General features: G+C 39.3%; 1 protein-coding gene across 9 annotated transcripts in view; it reads left to right on the top strand.

Moving 5' to 3' along the window:
• LOC130273638 (poly(rC)-binding protein 3-like) overlaps positions 1-16,055 on the top strand; it is a 744,530-nt gene that overhangs the window by 480,188 nt on the left and 248,287 nt on the right. For all 9 annotated transcript variants that reach the window (XM_056520776.1, XM_056520775.1, XM_056520770.1 and 6 more), the window contains one exon: positions 12,836-12,884. The gene's annotated coding sequence lies outside the window, so the exon portion shown is untranslated. The remainder of the gene's footprint in view (positions 1-12,835; positions 12,885-16,055) is intronic.

Genomic DNA, 16,055 nt, shown 5'->3' with positions numbered 1-16,055 from the left:
TCAGAATTCTTCAAGAAGCTGGGTAGTGTTTGGACATGATCCTGTAGGATCAGGTCAAGATAATGAGATATATTGGCTGTATGGCTGTTGATCCCTGATATAATGGGACGGCCGGGTGGGTTATTGGGGTTTTTATGAATTTTAGGAAGATGATAAAAGAAGGGTTTTGACAGATATGGAATGAGGAGGAATGTCTTTTCTTCTTTGGTAATGATATGGTCCTGATGGGCTTTTTCTAACAGTTTTTGAATTTAGTTCTGTAGTTGAGGATATGGATCTGATACAAGTATTCTGTAGTAGTTCAAGTCCTGTAGGATGTTCAAAGCTTCTTGTTGATAATCTGCATAATTTTGGATCACAATTACTCTGCCTTTATCTGCCATCCGAATGACTATTTGGGTGTTGTCTTTTAAGGTTTTCAGGCCTTTCCGTTCTTCTTTTGTGAGCTTGCCTACTGTGTTCTTAGGAATATGGTGGGATATTTTCTTCAAATCTGTGGCTACTAAGTCATGGAAAGTTTTAATTAGATGGCCTTGGTTGTAAACGGGATAACATTTGGTTTTATTGCTAATTTTGGGATGTTTGCCCAGCAAATCTTCAACTCCTTGGTTCTCTTTGCTTTTGGAAATTGCTTGTGTAGAGGGCAATTCAAAATGTCTCAATAGAGTTAACTTCCTAGTAAAATGGTGGAGGTCAAGGAAGAGGTCAAAACCGTCGGGTTTATTTGAGGGGCAGAAGGATAGGCCTTTTTCCAAAAGGCTTGTTTCATATGCATTGAGCTTGTATGTTGACAAATTGAATATTTTAACAGTGGCGTAATCTTTTTTCCAGTTTTTTGGTAGTACTATCATATTTTTTCTCTGTGATGTTTTCTACTATTGTTCGTTCTTCTCTTTTTTTCCTTTTGTTTGTTCCTCCTCTGGTTCCTCATTTGCGTTTTTTCTTTTTGTGGATTTCCCTGGGATAAAGAAATGTTCTAATGTTTTCTGTTTCCCTTTGCGTCTGGTGCTCTGGTCTAAAAAATCTTCCTCCTGTCTTTAAGGTGGTGGTGGTGTTGTTCCTGCTCCGCATGCTTGGAGGAAGGGCACCAGAATTTGTTCTTTGGATCCCGTGTTGTCTATAACAACGATGTTATCATCTTTATTTGAAGGATCGGTTTGATTCCCTCTTTTACTAATTGGGGGGCTTACTTTTCTCGTTTTTTCAAATGCAGATGGTAAGTTCGCAATTGATGGATTGTCATGATGGAGTTCCAATAAAGGTGGTGACTGTTGGGATCTCTGCTCGTCTTCAGATGAATATTCTGTATGTACTGTTAATATTGATGAATTGATGGGGGTATATTCTTCTTTGGTGGGGGATGGTGATAGTTGAAGTATCGTCTGGTCTGTGGACTCCTTGGGATGACCTCTACCTATTCCTTCCTGGAGTCGGTCAATATTGCTTCTGATTTCGATCATCTGGACTTTTGTTTGGATAGGCGTTGCTGGTAATCCGGCTTCCAGTGTTAGAGAGACCAGGCATGTGGTACTAGTTCCACATGGTGGGTTCCTGTTTTGGGTCGGTTAGGGTTTGCTGAGGAGTCTTGTGGGGTAGTGGCTGTTAGTTTGAGTGTTAGTTTTGTTTTTATTATTTGATTGGTGGACACTTAGATGATCGTCTGTTTTAGATCGAGCCTTCCTAACTGTATTGTAGTATGTTTTGGTGTCAAAGAAATCTGATTGTGTTTCATCTGTCCTATTGGTGGGCTTTTTGTACGGTCTGTATGGTTGCTGGAGGATTCAGTCTGTATATAGCTAGGTTTGGTGTTTTTGATTTATGAGGTATGTGGTTTTTTCCAGTTGTTCGTGGCTGTCTGACCAGATTTAAATCTGTCGATTTTGGGTGTTTCTATATTGGTGGTGGAGGATGGTGGGTTATTATTGTTATTTTTGATGTTTTTATTCCATGTCCTGTAGACACCTTCTCGTTTGTCTTCTCTATCTCTTTTGAGTTTTTGTGCTTTTTTGACTATGATTTATTTTTGCATTTTGCCTATTCTATTGGACACCCCTTTGTCATATTTGTTGTATTCTGTTAGGTGTGAAAAATCATGTAATTCAATTATAATGTGCTCTATTTCCTCATTGGCTTTTGTGCGTAGTAGTATTCTTTTTTTACATACAAACTGTAGCATTAATTGTGAGCATTCGGTTAGTAAATCATCCAATTCACATACATAATCAGGATCATTCTTAAAAGTAGGATCAATAGTTAACCTTAAACCTCGTGGGGCTAAATGTTCAGCTAAATAAATATTAAAAAAAATCAATATCTGTACTATGCCAAAGTTCGTCCTGCATGAGGTTTTCTAGTTTATGGAACAAAGGGATCATAGCTGCGGTATCAGTTTTATCAATATTGCAATCGATGTTGATACCTGATACATCCTCAGAGTTGGAGTGTCTGTAAGCAGTGAGATCACCTATTAAACGTTCTCTGTCCTCCAATCGAGTAGAAAAATAATCCATAGTTGGTGATGTTTAGCAGTTAGCAGCGGCCCTCTGTTCTTTGTCACTATGTGACTTACGGTAGACCTCAGAGGGAGTCCGTAGGATAAATGCAGTATATGTGGAAAAAATAAGAACAGAAAAATGGCGCTATCTAAGTGCCGTAAAATATATATATATATATATATATATATATAGTGGAGACATGTATTAAATTAGCTGTTATAGCTGGTGGAGGTGAGCGTAGATAGGAAATGCTATTGCACTCACCTATTTGTGTTGCCCTGCAGGCACAACACTGTTAATCGCATGGAATACAATGTATTCTTATAATCCTCTGGCAGCCCGGCATCCAATCCCGAACGGCAACAGCGTCGGTCTTGCAGGAAAAGGAGAAGTGGTCCTAGGGGAGAGCTGCTCCAGCAGTTCCCAGGGTAAAAGATGGTGGATGGTATTCGTGGCGCTTTGAGGGTGGTGGTAATGAAACAAGTGTCACAGAAAAGGATTGCAGTAACACATGTTTTGCTATACACATGTTTATTGCCTTTGTGTGTATTGGAACTAAACTAAAAGAGGAAGGAAAAAAAGCAAATTGGACATAATGTCGCACCAAACTCCAAAAATGGGCTGGACAAAATTATTGGCACCCTTAACTTAATATGTGGTTGCACACCCTTTGGAAAAAAGAAGTGAAATCAGTGGCTTCCTATAACCATCAATAAGCTTCTTACACCTCTCAGCCGGAATGTTGGACGACTCTTCCTTTGAAAACTGCTCCCTGTCTCTCTTATTGGAAGGTACCTTTTCCCAACAGCAATTTTAAGATCTCTCCACAAGTGTTCAATAGGATTTAGATCTAGACTCATTGCTGCCACTTCAGAACACTCCAGCGCTTTGTTGCCATCCATTTCTGGGGGCTTTTTGATGTATGTTTGGGGTCATTGTCCTGCTGGAAGACCCAAGATCTCCGACGCAATCCCAGCTTTCTGACACTGGGCTGTACAGTGCAACCCAAAATCCGTTGGTAATCCTTAGATTTCATGATGCCTTGCACACATTCAAGGCACCCAGTGCCAAAGGCAGCAAAACAACCCCAAAACATCATTGACCCTCCACCATATTTCACTGTAGGTAATGTGTTCTTTTCTTTGTAGGCCTCATTCCATTTTCGGTAAACAGTAGAATGATGTGCTTTACCAAAAAGCTCTATCTTGATCTCATCTGTCCACAAGTTTTCCCAGAAGGATTTTGGCTTACTCAAGTTCATTTTTGCAAAATGTAGTCTTGCTTTTTTATGTCTTTGTGTCAGCAGTGGGGTCCTCCTGGGTTTCCTGCCATAGCGTTTCATTTCATTTAAATGTCGACGGATAGTTCGCGCGGACACTGATTTTCCCTGAGCCTGCAGGACAGCGTGAATATCTTTGGAACTTGTTTGGGGCTGCTTATCCACCATCCGGACTATCCTGCGTTGACACCTTTCATCAATTTTTCTCTTCTATCCACGGACAAGGAGATTAACTACAGTGCCATGGGTTGTAAACTTCTCAATAATGTTGCGCACTGTGGACAAAGGCAAATCTAGACCTCTGGATATGGACTTGTAAGCTTGAGATTGTTGATATTTTTCCACAATTTTGGTTCTCAAGTCCTCAGACAGTTTTCTTCTCCTCTTTCTGTCATCCATGCTCAGTGTGGCACATACAGACACACAATGCAAAGACTAAGTGAACTACTCTCCTTTTTATTTGCTTTCAGGTATGATTTTTATATTCCACACACCTGTAACTTGCCCCCGGTAAGTTTAAAGGAGCATCACATGCTTGAATCAATCTTATGTATCCACAATTTTGAAAGGGTGCCAATAATTTGTCCAGCCCATTTTTGGAGTTTGGTGTGACATTATGTCCAATTTTATTTTTTTCCTGACTTTTTTGGTTTATTTCCAATACACACAAAGAGAATGAACATGTTTACAGCAAAAAATGTGTTACTGCAATCCTTTTCTGTGAGAAATACTTAATTTTCTTGAAAAATTTCAGGGGTGCCAACATTTACTGCCATGACTGTATGTCTATGTATCCAATAAATTGCTCATAAAGAAAGATAAAAACAGAAAAAATAAACACATAATTGGTTTAATACTTCTTAAACAATGTATTGTAGCAATAATGAGATTCTGTGATCAATTATTTCTATTGCTATAAAATATTGGAACATGATAGAAAGTAAGAATGCTTTTGACAATAGAAGTCTTATCATTTATATCAATTAGCAAAATGCAAAGTGGATAAACAGAAGAAAATCAAAATGTCATCAATATTTGGTGAGACAAACCTTTGCCTTCAAAAAGGCATCAATTGTTTTAGTTACACTTATACAAAGGCAGGGACTTAGTAGGATTATAGTCAGGTACAGATGTGGAAATAATTGTTGGTATCCTTCTATTAGGAAGGATAGTCCAGAAGCGAGGTTTCAGGGGTCTGCCACCTTACTCACGCATTGTTCATCATTGTACAGCAAGTGTCAGAATTGCCATTGGTTTATTATTTTGTTTTTCAAAATGATTCTTTTCAGCCACTATTCAAAACCAGTGTCGTATTTTCATCAGTTATTTTCAGTAAAATTTTATTCATTATTACTTTTGTCAGTTTCAAATTACTTCAGGGAGCATTGTGTTTTTTTCTGTCTTTAACGGATGGGTAAATGATTAACCAATTATACCAAACAGGTGATAATGATCATCAATTTATAGGCTGAAACACAGTCATTAGGTGAAACAGAAACAGCTGTGCAGGATGCTTAAAACTGGGTGATGAAAACCCAAAATCTTCTAAAAGGGTTGTCACAGTTGAAAACAGTTGTCATAGTTGAACAAATTTAATGGACAGTGCCTCATACACTTTTCCACAATCAGAAGTATGGCCCCCAGGTCATGAAGACAGTTCCTAATCAGATTGTTACCATTGTTACAATAGGGGTGCAGTCTCTAAAACGTCCATTTTAATATCTGGCATCAAAAGTAGAACACTTGTATTATGAAATGCATGTGATGACAGATTTATGCCCCTTTCACACTACCGTTGTAATACGGTAGTGTGACGGGCGCCATTGGGGAAAATAGAGGGAGGAAAAATACAGCTTGCGCCGTCTTTTTCTTCCGCTACTCCCACTGAAAAACAGCGGCACTCAAAGGACCCCATTGACTATAATGGAGTCCATCGGGACCCTCTTTTGCCTGTTGAGCCCCTTCAAAATGACGGGCATCATACTCAAAACAAAAACAAGAAAAGAGAGTTTGACAGCCGTTCTCGACCAGGCGCAACGGCAGTGTGAAAGAAGCCTAACAATCACTTTATGGCCAGAAGGAAGTTTTTTTTTTACTTTTAAACTTTTTGTTGCTTCAACGGTCATTCACTATTCATACATCCGGAGAAAATCCAGAGGGCATCTCTATTGGTGGCAGGTCAGACAATCTCCTATAAGCTCACTCTTTAATTTCCTATCTTTATTTCTAATTCTATATGTATTCAAATAAACAATATATCAGCAATATATAAATATAAATAACTAGTTCTTTAACTAGAGAAATGTTTTGATTTGTCATGAAGATTTCAGTTCTGGAGTGAGTTTAGCAGTAAGGGGGGCATTCCCCGCTGCGGTAAACATCATTTACAAGTGTTGCTAGTGTTAGTTATTCAGCTCATGACAGATGATTGGCTTCTCTTCAGACTCTTGGATGGTAATCTGTGCTTTAATTGCTACTATTATCCACAATCCTTTGACACTACATTTGCATATAAACATGCCTACATATGGTGAAGACAAACTGTGATGGCATTACAAACATATGGATGGCACCAACATGGCTCATGGGTGGATTTTAAATGATTGATTTGTGGTGACTCCTTTCATTTGTTCTGTGAGGGTTCTCATATTTTAAACTTATCTACGTGTGAATGGTATATGTCTTTAAAAAAGCAACAAATATTTCTACATGTCAAATGAAGAGGTGGATTAAATAAATAAATAAATAATCATTGCATTGCTCTGTAGAATTCATTGTGTTTTAACCTTAGGACAATATATTATATGCTAACTATAACAGTAACTTTACACAAACATCAATGGTAAATTTCTATAGATATGCTGGTATAATAACATTATCTCTCAAAACATTATTTGTATATTTCATATCAATCTATAATAATAAAAGGTTTTGCTGTAGCAGATGTGTGTATTACAAGAAATAATGTTTAATACAGTAGTAAAGTTCAAACACAGGAATTAAGGGCAGGACAAGCAGGGCTCTGTGCACTGAGGACAAGCAGGGCTCTGTGCAGGCTCGTGGCTTGTCAATCATCATGCTGTGTGAGCCAGGGGCATGTCACAGAGCCCTGCTTGTCCTCAGTGCATAGAGCCCTGCTTGTCCTCAGTGTACAGAGCCCTGCTTGTCCTCAGTGTACAGAGCCCTGCTTGTCCTCAGTGTACAGAGCCCTGCTTGTCCTCACCGCACAGAGCCCTGCTTGTCCTCACTGCACAGAACCCTGCTTGTCCTTATTACACAGAGTCCTGCTCGTCCTCACTGCACATGTCAAGAACCGACCGGGGGGACAGGGAGAGTGAGCCCTAAACTGACCGTAAAATATCTCTTCCTACCTACTTGCACACTCACCTTAAACAGTGAGTCGACAACTTGGAGCCTGTCCCTTCCTGCGCTAAAGTGCAGGGGCGTAAAAACAAAAAATAAACATGGTCGGTCACAGGCCAGAAACAGAAACCTACTAGACAATACAAATACTAAGAGGGCAGAATATAAACTCACTAACAGAAAAGAATATAGTAAATTAACAAACAGTTCACTAAACCAGATATCAGATAAACGGCAGACATGATAAAATGAACAAGACTAGGCATGATAGGAGTATACAAGAGAATCCAGGAGAGGAAGGGGATAGCGGAAGAACTGAGAGCCAAAACACTAAACTCAACAGGTAAGTTACTAAGAACGATCACAAGCAGGTTCAAGTAGAAAGGACAAAGGATCGGATCAACCAAACAAGATATAAATATAGGACACTGTTCACACTGGGAAACAGAAGATACAAACTGGACTTCATAAAAAAGGATACAAGAACACAAAACTCTACAGCATAGAGGAACACTGGTCAGGATACTAGACAGGATATTTCTCAAGATACAAGACTAGTGTTGCTCACGAATATTCGCAATTCAAATATTATTCGCGAATATCGCATATTCGCGAATTCGCGAATTTCGTGAATATAGCGCTATATATTCGTAATTACGAATATTTTTTTTTTTTTTTTTTTCACAGTACACATCACAGTGATCACCCCTCTCTGCTTCCAGCTTGTGTGGTGTAAAGAAGGCTCTAATAGTACTGTGTGAGACTGGCGTGCAAAAATTTGCATATGCGAAAATTAGCATATGCTAATTTTCGCATATGCGAATTTTCGCGTATGTTAATTTTGTATATGCTAATATTCACATATGTTGATTTTCGCATACGCGAAGTTTCCCATATGCGAAAATAAAACGAGAATATAACGAATATGCGAATATTCGCGAATATATGACGAATATTCGTCCATATATTCGCGAATTCGAATATGGCCTATGCCGCTCAACACTATACAAGACTAGAACCGGGTGAGTCTGAATAGTCTCCAGAAAACCAAACAAGATATAAATATACAGGGCACAGGTAACAAGCAAGACTCAGACACAGTGTGAATACAGACAAAGCTAAACAGACATAATCCTAAACCGACAAATGTAACAGACTAAAAGCTACAATGAACAAGACTATTTAACCATGGCTAAAACTCAGATAATATCATAGGATAAATACAAGGTGCACACTCAAGCAGACTTGGAAGTGTATTGCACAAACAGACATAGTATTGCACTGAATAACCAGCACAGACTGCAGAGAAGTCTGGCTTAAAATAGACACACCCTAGTTACCATTCATCCAGAGCATTAACCATTCCCTATCCAGGTGGAATAGCCAACTGCTCTGAACAAACTAGTGTGTGAATGCACACAGAAAATGCAAAAACAAATAAACGGACATTACAGCACAGAGCCCTGCTTGTCTTCGGTGTACCGAGTCCTGTTCTTCCTCAGTGCACAGAGCCCTGCTTGTCCTCAGTGCACAGGGCCCTGCTTGTCATCAGTGTACAGAGCCCTGCTTGTCCTCAGTGCACAGAGCCCTGCTTGTCCTCACTGCACAGAGCCCTGCTTGTCCTCAGTGCACAGAGTGTCAGTGTCATGACCCCTCCCATAGACTTGCATTGAGGGGACAGGGCGTGATGTCACATGGGGGCGGAGTCCTGATGTCACGGACTTCCGTTCCCGTGGTCACAACCCAGACCCTCCAGCACTTCCTGACAAGAGACAGGTGGGTGCCGCATGCAACATCGCGGGGGTCCCCAGCGGCAGGACCCCCGCAATCACACATCTTATCCGCTATGCTTTGGATAGGGGATAAGATGTCTAGGGTGGGAGTACCCCTTTAAGGCCAGATATCTGTTTTATAAGATGTGAAGTTGTGCTTTACTTGTCCTATACTGTAATATACAATACTGTAGTTTTGAGGATTCTACCACAATTAAACTTCACCCCCTACTTGAATGAACATATATTCTGCCAATTACTCTGAAAATTGTTTCTAACACTAAACTCATAAATAGGAATTGTTATTAACTGTACACAATATAATTTTTTAACCGGATCAAGTCAATTTGTATTTTAAGCCTTAGGGTCATATAACGATTAGCTGTTTTACAGAGGACCTTTTAGCAGCAGAATATTGGTGTGTATATAAGCATATCGCTGGATATGGCTAGTCATCTGGATTCCAGGCACACCTTTTTATTTTTATAAGCATTTTTGCTATTATACAAATGATGCTCAAGTGCCAAGGGGGCGGTCCCCAGCACAGCAAAAGACTAGGTAAGTCCATTCCATGTCCTTTTTATCTAGTGGCTGTCACTAAAATAAGGAAGGTGGATGTAACTGGACAAGGGAAAGTGAAGAGGAGGACATGGGTTGGACTCGTCATGCAGTGGAAAGCCGCCTAGGCACTCATCCTTATTTGCATAAAACCAAAATGGCTGTAGCGGACTATAGAGATTTTAAAAAGGCATTGCTTTTTGACTAGCCCTATCTAGCCCTAGGCTTATTTCCATACTTGACGTGCATTAAATATGCAACAATAATGATTTAATGTTTCTGCCACTGCCTCCTTTAGACAAGAAATAGTCTTTGTCCTTAAATGTGATAGGTCGATGGCTAATTTAATTAAGATCCCAGTCAATACAAAGGAGAAAATAAAACATGCACTACAATTTCAGTCTAAAAAATTAGCCTTATTTATCGTCACATGTGACTCATTATACTTTTTTTTTTTTTTTTTTTTTTTTTTTTTTTTTTGCAGTATCCATTTATAAGCTATGGATTATTGACATTTTCTTCTTTGGTGATAAAGTGTTACCCCAACCGGATTAACTGGGGATATTTAGGGGCAGCATTTACATTGGGACCCTGGAGCCTAGGGGGTACCAAAGCACTTTTGCTCCGTAACAAGACATCAGTATTGTGCATAGTAGACATGGAGCCCTGATATAGAGTTTGTATTAGGCTCAGAAGCTACAACACACCTTTGGGCCAATGAGTTCATCAGTGGGCTGCAAATGACATTCAGTGTCCTTGTTCTAACAGTTTGCATTAGACAAGCAACTGTCCTTGAATACCTTCAGAAGCCCCATAGACAATAAATGGAGCAGCACACATACTTGACCACTGCTCCATTCAAAGCAGCCACATGTGTGGCAAGTGAAGCTAAATGTCACTATATAGAGTTCAGTAACATTAAGTGACACATTTCTGTAACTTCATGGACAGCCAGAAAAATAGGAAATTTTTCAGTGTCTGTAGAAAAAAATCATTACTTGTATTAAGGTTTTTCTATTTGTCTGTGACACTTTTGTCTCTCTGTGACATTTTCAAGTTAACAACCCTCGGTAACATGTGCCCCCTTAAGTGTAGACATCCTGTATGCACCATACGGAGTCCATCTTTATCCTTCCATAAAGGGTATAACCACAATTCTCTAATGAATAGTGCAGCTTATTTCCTCATATCCTCGTTTCTCCTTCTTCCATGTACTGATCTCTAGTGTTGAGCGGCATAGGCCATATTTGAATTTGCGAATATATGGACGAATATTTGTCATATATTCGCTAAATTCGCATATTCGTAATATTCTCGTTTTTTTGTGTGCAAATTAACATATTCGAAAATTAGCATATACAATAATTAGCATAAGCGAAAATTCGTGTACCAGTCTCACACAGTAGTATTAGAGCCTTCTTTACACCACACATGCTGGAAGCAGAGAGGGATGATCACTGTGATGTGTACTGTGAAAAAAAAAACGAATATTCGTAATTACGAATATATATAGTGCTATATTCGCGAATATTCATGAATTTGCGAATATGCGATATTCGCAAATAAAATTCACATTGCGAATATTCGCGAGCAACACTACTGATCTCTCAGCAGTTGCAGTTTCCTCCTCTTCTAGGTCTCTTGTATTTCTTGAAATTTATATTAGGACCTGATGAAAAGGGGTGTTATTTCCTTGAAATATGTAATCTCCTTTACACTTTTGCATGTGCAGTAAAATTGTTATACTATTTATTATTTTTGGTACGTTCATTTGGTTACCATTTATACTACCTTTGCGTGTTAGCATTATAAGAGCATCGCTTTTTGTAGCTGGACTTGCTCCTCTATTTCTACTGTCCCGAACTTCTGGACATTAAGAATGAATGCTAGCAGCTCTTCAGGTATATATATCCCACCCAAAGGTGAACATACCACCCATCACTATATACATCATATACCAAGAGATAACGGTTCGCGTTGTGCCTTCTTTATTCTATTTTTTCTCTAAATATTCCTGTATTTCAAATGTACATTGGGTGCCTTAACTTTGTGATGCTGCCATCTGCTGGCCCATTTATTAAGTTTTTTCTAAAACAGGAGACATGATTATTAAAGGTCTATGAAGTGGAGGAATTTCAGGCCAAATTAACCACCCAATTGTGCATTTTTTTATGGGATTCTGCTGCACAGTGCACATTGTGGAATTTCCGTGGCAGAGTTTTCACAGCTGATATTACACCGCCGAAAAAATCATCTCGATCATTCTTTTCTCCTGGAACATTGCCATCTATGGAGGCAACAATGTACGTGTTGTCATAGCGCCCACTGAAAAATTCTGGCTGGAGATTCTGCATTGTGAACCTAGCCTAGAGTTTCTATGGTAGAGACACATTTGAATGTTTTGCAATATTTAACATGGGTCTTTAAAGGGGTACTCAACTGCCCTGCTTCCGAAGCTCCGCTCCCCAGCGTCCGGAAGTTTCTTGTTCCAAACGCTGCGTGTGGGCTTCCGTTTTCAGGGCCGTCCCTCGTGACGTCACGCCCGCCCCCTCGTGATGTCACACCTGCCCCCTCAACGAAAGTCTTTGGGAAGGGGGCGCGACGACCGTCGTGCCCCCTTCCCATAGACTTTCGTTGAGGGGGCGGAAATTTATCATTCATTAGGAATTCATTCATTAGGGATTAATCATTCACTGCACCAGTGTGCAAAAAAGCTTTGCACAATATTGTACTCTGCACTGGCGCAAAAGTCCCCTCTTAGATCATGTTCACACGGCTGAAAATGTGTGGAATGTCCACCGGAAAATACAGACAGACATTCCAAACATGTACATTTACTTCATTCGGCGGCACTAGGACCACTCGGAAATGCACCATCTCCATAGACGGCAAAAAGTGTGCAGGATCTACAGGCCATCTGCAACATCAGTGGGCAAATGTGCCACAGGATGCCATATGGAACCTGTATGCCTTAATGCCCAACCATATCTCATCTTGTTTCCTGGTTAGAGGTGGCCCAACAGGTTACTAAAGTTTCCCTCAATAAACATATGCTTTAATATTGCTCTAATATTGTAACCACTTTATCATTACAGTTAGATAAATATATATAGGGAAGGGTGGAGTAGTTGTCCATTTTTAAAAAGGCCTCTGAAAAATGAAATAAGCCATCTGATTGGTTGCTAAGGGCAACTATACCCCTCTGCCGAGAGTTTAATTTGATTCCAACAATTCCATCTTGGTGTTTTATCTTTTTATCTTTGTCAAAAAGTTTATATTGTGTTCCATGCACAGGGTATCATGAAATGTATGGTTTGAGTTGATACTTTGAGTCTCTTTCTAATATTGCTTCTCTATTCATTCTACAGATTACAGCATCACAGATCTGAAGTGGAGCCTCTACAGAATATCCAAAAGGTAAGACATTACTTGAAATATTAAAAATAAAGGTATTTTAAACCAAAATATACATGAAAAAATGTACACAAAGTAAACTGACCAATACAATTTTTTTTATTAAACAGTTAATAAATAGGACTGTAAATATGCCAAAAGTTCAAAAGTCCTTGTGGTAAAATCTGCTCTGGTGTGACCTAAATTATTATGATCTTATTTTATGTTGACTTCTGCAAAGTAGCAGAAGGGATCTGAACAATTACTTTATTTCAACTGTGTGCGTCTTAATGATGCACTCACAGTTAGAAACCACACTTGCCTGGGAATCCAAGACAGGTGTCCTAGATTTCCAGTAGGACCCTTCTTCCCGACCAGGCAAAAAAAATGATGTTTCAACTAGGGGGGGGGGGGGGGGGGTCCACATGGGGGGGAACAGCATGAAGTAAGCCCCTCCCCCCTGCAACTTAGACAGTCTGCAAATGCACTAAACTTATCAAAGAATATCGCACGGAGTAATAAATCTGGCACGTCTGTAGACTTTCTAGTCTAAGTATAGACAAACTATTAGGTCATGCCCCTTTTAATAAAGCCACACCCTTTTATCAGGTCTACATAGCTTTTGCCAAATTTGGTGAAGAGTAATAATAAATAATAAATAATACATTTAATGCAAGTCATGTAAGTTTTTTGGCACTGACTGCACCAAAGGTCTGGCAGATTTGCTATAGTAAATCCAAGCCAATGTGTTCTATTTAAATGGATTTACTGGGACTTTGTGATCCAATGTCTGATTTACCAGGGGACGGGGACCAAAACCCAGCAATCCAACTGATCAACTGTTCAGCACAGCTCAGTTCACCCATGCTGGGCTACTGCTGATCAGTTTCCATTCACTTCAAAGCAAGTGGGGGCTTCAGTAACCCAGTACATTAAGTAAACAATGAACAAAGCTGTGTGTCTCCGGTTCTGTATACTGTATACATCCAGGAGCAGTGGCTATGCAGAACAGCTGATCAGCGGGGTTACTGGGTATTGGTGTGGTGATCCAGTACAGGATGTTGTCCTCTCTAGTAAATGTTGCCATAGGCACTTCCAGTGTCACTGTTCTTGGCCCACTACTCCCGATTATGCAGTATTGTGTTCTGCATTGTTTATCAGTGTCACTGTATCTTTAGGGGAAGTCAGGCAGAGTAAACCATGTGATCCTGATGCCCTAATGGGATGCCCTCTGCCCAATCCTTATGTGGTTCAAGGAGGAGTACATTGGCACCCCAGTGGTAAGGCCTAAGGATAGGCCATAAATCACAGTTCCGCAAAAAATCTTGACTTTTTTTTGTGTGTTTTCTATATAGTTTTCTTAAATAATTAATTTTGCACATTTACTCCATTCATGTGTGTGCTGAAAGATCGTTCATAAAACCAAAATATTATGTGGACTAGTTACTAGTTACTGTAAATTCACATAGAAAGCTGCACTAACGCTTTGTATCCATTTGTATTACATTACTCATGAGTTTATCATTTAAAGCCAACCGACCAGGTTTTTAGTGTAAATACATTGCAAAATATGGCATTTGCAGTGGAACACAAAATTTATGAATATTCTATGAAAGTGGGCAGAGCTTCAGCGTCACGCCAAGCCTCGGTCATTTATCATTGTTCCCTGACCTGCGGATTCATCTGCAGATTCATGGCAGTCGGGAGACACTGACCTGCTCATGCGGTTTAAATTTAACACATCCATTATTATTTGTTTCAATCCATTACCAACAGATCTGTAATGGATCAGAAGCTTCCAGTGTGAACAGAGTCAATATGCATTATTTATTAATTTGTAATCTGCATATATATATATATATATATATATATATATATATATTCATTTGCTGTCCATTTCCTAGTATACTGACATATGAAGTGGTTGCATTTAAGTCTAAATGTATCTCTGACCTTACCTCAAAAAGTATTTTATGATAATAAGAGATTTTTTCAAAGTCCATCCTTGAATCATAGTAATGGACCTGATGTAGCCAATGCAGATGAATTTTGCTAATGGGTAGCAAACCGTGAAATGCATCTCAATTTTGATGTAAGTCACAGTAGCCTAAAGCACTGTATATTATTACAGTATAAAACTTCCTAAAATATTGTGTAACATGTTGCAAGGTCTATTAGCCTTCCATCCTGAAGGTCAGCGTCACACTAATATATTTTCCATCCTGCTTTTCTCGTCCACGTTCTGACTTAGCTATTTTTCATTTTCTGTACCTCGCAAAAACGGTAAAAAAAAATTAGTTTAATTATCGCTCAATAGCTATGAAATAATAAAGAGTTTTTACAGCGTTCGGAAAGATAAAAGTGGTTCCACTTAGACGCACAATGAATTACGGCACTGAGGTTTTATTGTTTTGTGCTGCGCCTTATTGTACTAGGCATCAAATAATGACTATTCAGCACCGCTGTATATTGTGGACGATCAAGTAAATGACAAGTGATTGAACTCATAGGCACTGCTATTCATAAATTCACTGCTGTCTCAGCAATGAGCCTTAAAAATCCAGCTCCTTCATGCCTCCTTGGACTTCCACTATGAGTGCTCACAAGTCACATATCTGGAGGGATGAATCAAGAGGTCAGGTTCTACATTGTAGTGAACAGTCCGACTCAATAAGAAAATACCCAGCAAGATTGACAGCGCTATAATTTTAGGCCATTCTCATTCAACACAAGTGATAGAGATTCATTATTGTCGTGTTTCAGTTCAAAGGCTCGCTCCAAGTCATCTGATGTTTCAGACATACCTTTCTTCCCCTCGGAGATGGCAAATAGAATTGAGTGTAGAGACAAAACTGAAACAATATCTCAATGTGTCATGTAGCAAAGCTGAAAGGTATTGATTTAAGAGAAAAAATAAAATTGCCTTTTTTTCTTTTTTCCCTAAAGTAGACTAAGCGTCTGCTGGATTGTCTTATGGGATTCTTATAGTAATTGACAGTAGGGGTATTCATAAAAGTGAATAATGGAGGCAGAAATAATACCACCAGCAGAACATGATACAGTAAGTATTAATCATTGCAGCCTTAGACCTTCCAGCGTTCGATGTTTAGTGCATAATGGCAAAGACATAATTGTGTGTTACAGCTATTCCTAAGACTACACGTTCCAAGCCATAACATTTGCAAAGAGACTGTC

Source organism: Hyla sarda, chromosome 5 (assembly GCF_029499605.1).
Source record: "Hyla sarda isolate aHylSar1 chromosome 5, aHylSar1.hap1, whole genome shotgun sequence".
Taxonomy (NCBI): Eukaryota; Metazoa; Chordata; class Amphibia; order Anura; family Hylidae; genus Hyla; species Hyla sarda.
Note: the sequence above shows the minus strand (reverse complement) of the source record. Positions and strands in the feature narration are given on the sequence as shown.